Source organism: Myotis davidii, unplaced genomic scaffold (assembly GCF_000327345.1).
Source record: "Myotis davidii unplaced genomic scaffold, ASM32734v1 scaffold1075, whole genome shotgun sequence".
NCBI classification, from domain to species: Eukaryota; Metazoa; Chordata; class Mammalia; order Chiroptera; family Vespertilionidae; genus Myotis; species Myotis davidii.
The window spans coordinates 325,535-328,934 of NW_006286224.1; the positions used below are offsets into that span (position 1 = coordinate 325,535).

Here is a 3,400-nt window from a genome sequence, read left to right on the forward strand (position 1 = left end):
CACATTGTTGTTTTGAATTGCATCTCTCTGATTAGTGACTTTGAGCATGTTTTTATATGTCTCTTGGCCATCTTTATGCCACTTTAGAGAAATGTCTATTTAGGTCCTTTGTCCATTTTTTAATTGGATTGTTTGTCTTTCTTTTGTTAAATTGTATGAGTTCTTTATATATTTTGGATATTAACCCTTTATCAGATGTCACATTGGCAAATATGTTCTCCCATGCTGTGGGTTCCTTTCTCATTTTGTTGATGGTTGAAGCTTTTTATTTTGATGTAGTCCCATTTGTTTATTTTCTCCTTAGTTTCCTTTACCCTAGGAGATGTATCTGTAAAAATATTGCTATGAGAGTTGTCTGTGATTTTGCTGCCTACACTTTCTTCTAATGTTTATGGTTTTTCCATTTTGAATTTATTCTTGTGTATGGTGTAAGTTGGTGGTCTAGATTCATTTTTTTTGCATGCATCTGTCCAATGTTCCCAACACCATTTGTTGAAGAGACTGTCTTTACTCCATTGTATGCTCTTGTCTCCTTTGTCAAATATTAATTGAGCATAATGGCTTGGGTTGCCCCCGTTTTTTATAAACCAAAAATTGAAGAAAGAATGAGGTCAATCTAACTTCAGCCTATGTTTACAACAAAAATCTTCTTCTGTGTAGTTAAAAGCTGATCTCCTTTTTAAAAAATGAATCTGTCCTTCTTAAAAGAGCCGAATGTATTTCCAAATGTTGTGACCTTTATTAAAATTAGTAGTTGCAAAAAAGCTAAAAAAATGTTAATGCTTAAAAAACAAAGCTCCCCCTTCAAGCTGAGCAAATGGGAAGCCTTTGATTCAATCTAAAATTTATATTCTAGGTATGGTTATGTAGTTTTAAAGAAATAAAAATAGAAAATATTCAATGCTTTTATTTTTAATTTTTATTTAAATATTTTTGTATAGATTTTTAGAGAGAGTGGAATGGAGAGGGAGAGAACCATCCATGTGAGAGAGAATATCATTCTGCTTCCTCCTGCATGCCTCCTACTGGGGATCAAGCCCCCAACCCTGGAATGTGCCCTGACTGGGAATTGGACCAGCAACCTTTCATTGCACAGGATGATGCCCCAATCAATTGAACCATACCAGCCAGGGATCAATGCTTTTAAATACCACAGTAATATCATTTTACTTGCTTAATATTAACTAACTTGTGACCTGGTGCACAGATTTGTGCACATTGAAAGGAAATTAATTAGAAGGTGGCAGGTTAGGTGGGGCTGGTCAAGATGGGCCAGACATGCCCTGGAGCCAACCTCCCGCGGTCCCTCCCCGGCATCCACGGAGTGAGCGTGGTCCCTCCAGCAGGTGGGGTCCCTTGGCCTGGCCTGTGGGGATTGGACCGAAACCGGCTCTTTGACATCCCTCGAGGGGTCCTGCAGTGCAAGATGACACTGCAAAGTTGCTGTTGTACAGGGTGTGGAACGCAAATGCAAGTGTGCAGTAAACCAGATTCGGGTCAACAGTGCCCCAGCAACAACATAACCCACAGCCGAAGATGGAATCGCATGGCCCAGTGAGGAATTGGGCTCCCTCCTCTCTGGTTTCAGGATGAGTCACCAGAGGACCACTGCTGCCAAGTCATTGCAGCTCAGCAGCTCCTGCGTTGAGCATCTGCCCCCTGGTGGTCAGTGCACACCACAGTGATTGGTTGGATGGTTAGACACTTAGCATATTAGCCTTTTATATATTCAGTGGTTCTCAACCTTTTGGCCCTTTAAATACAGTTCCTCATGTTGTGACCCAACCATAAAATTATTTTCATTGCTACTTCATAACTGTAATGTTGCTACTGTTATGAATCATAATGTAAATATCTGATATGCAGGATGGTCTTAGGCGACCTCTGTGAAAGGGTCGTTCGACCGCCAAAGGGGTCGCAACCCACAGGTTGAGAACTGCTGAATAGATACAGTTTGAATGGATTCTTGTTTTGACATGCATGTTTATTTTTTTTTAATTGTGGATAATCTGTTACTATAGCAATAATTTCTTACTCTAAAGCTATTTAATCTTAAAGCAACATGGGACTTTAAATATTAAGGTTGTCCATATTTAGAATGAATGCTGTGCTTGACTTTACCAATAATTGTTGAATATGACAGAAAAAAAATGGAGTTTTGTGTTTGTTTTTTTGTTTTTAATTTTCTTCCAGTATTTCTCACCTGTCAGGCATTGTCAGCATGGGGAAACTATTTTCATGATATGTCAGCATAGATGCCTATGCTTCTGGCAACACATGAAAGTGATTAGCTGTGTGCGAGTGACATCTGTTTGCACACTGGGGATCTATGGAAGAACACAGAGATTCCCATGTTCCACATTCTAATGCAAATATGTACCAGGAAATAGAACAGTAAATATGGCAAAATATGCCCCTGGGTAAATCACTTCCCCTCTGGTTTGGCAGGCTCTGAATCCAGCATCTGATAAAGGACTATCTTTCACTACAAATACACATTGTACTGTTTGGATATGGCTTTTGGGCAGTAATCACTGTCGTTAGAGGCAGTTAATGCAGGTGGTGCTTAGGTTCAGAGCCAGCTTAGGTGCTTTTTCTTGTATGACCTGCCTATGACTTGGTCTTCATTTACTAGAATCCAGTTACCTGTACTGAAACACAAATATATATATAGTCCCACTGCATAAAATGCATGCACTTGTGGGGCCCCACCCCTCAGCCCCCCAATATTCATGTATTTATGTATATGCGTGTATGTATGTATATTTTTTTTAAATCCTCACCTGAGGACATTGTTCATTGATTTTTAGAGCAGAAGGGAAGGCGAGAGACAGAGAGAGAAACATGGATGTGAGAAAGACACATCAATTGGTTGCCTCCTGCAAATGCCCTGACTGGATCAGTCTGAAATAGCACTGCCGACTGCTGGTGGCCCGCTGGGGCTGAGGCATTGACCATACGGTTATTTTCCGTTTCTGCTTCCACTTCTGGTAGAGGTCCCACTTGTAGGAGCTGCTGATGTAGTGACCACTTTCTGTCTTGATCTTCTTGTCCTACTGTCCTGACTGCCCCACAAACTGCTTCTTTTTATGGTCCCACTTGAGCTGCTGCTGGCCTCTGGTCAGGACCTGGGCATCGTCCCTCATCAGGTCCAGGACAACACCTGCCACCTGCTGCTCAAAGGCTCCCCTGTCCCCACCAACGCTCAGGCCCCGTTCACTGTCGAAGTCCTTGGGCCGATAGGGGACATAGAAATCCTGGTCCACTGGCTGGGCCTCCTCCTTCCGCCTCTTGGCTCCCCGCTCAGGTCCTGGATGCTGCTGTTTCCAGCCCACGACCTCTGTGAAGACGTCCTCCACATTCTCTCCTTCCTCCTCCTCTTCCTCCTCCACCTCCTCCT

General features: G+C 42.4%; 1 pseudogene; it reads right to left on the minus strand.

The window, feature by feature from the left end:
• Nucleotides 1-2,864: 2,864 nt before the first annotated feature.
• The window catches only part of LOC102755812, a 3,275-nt pseudogene continuing 2,739 nt past the window's right edge, over nt 2,865-3,400 (minus strand).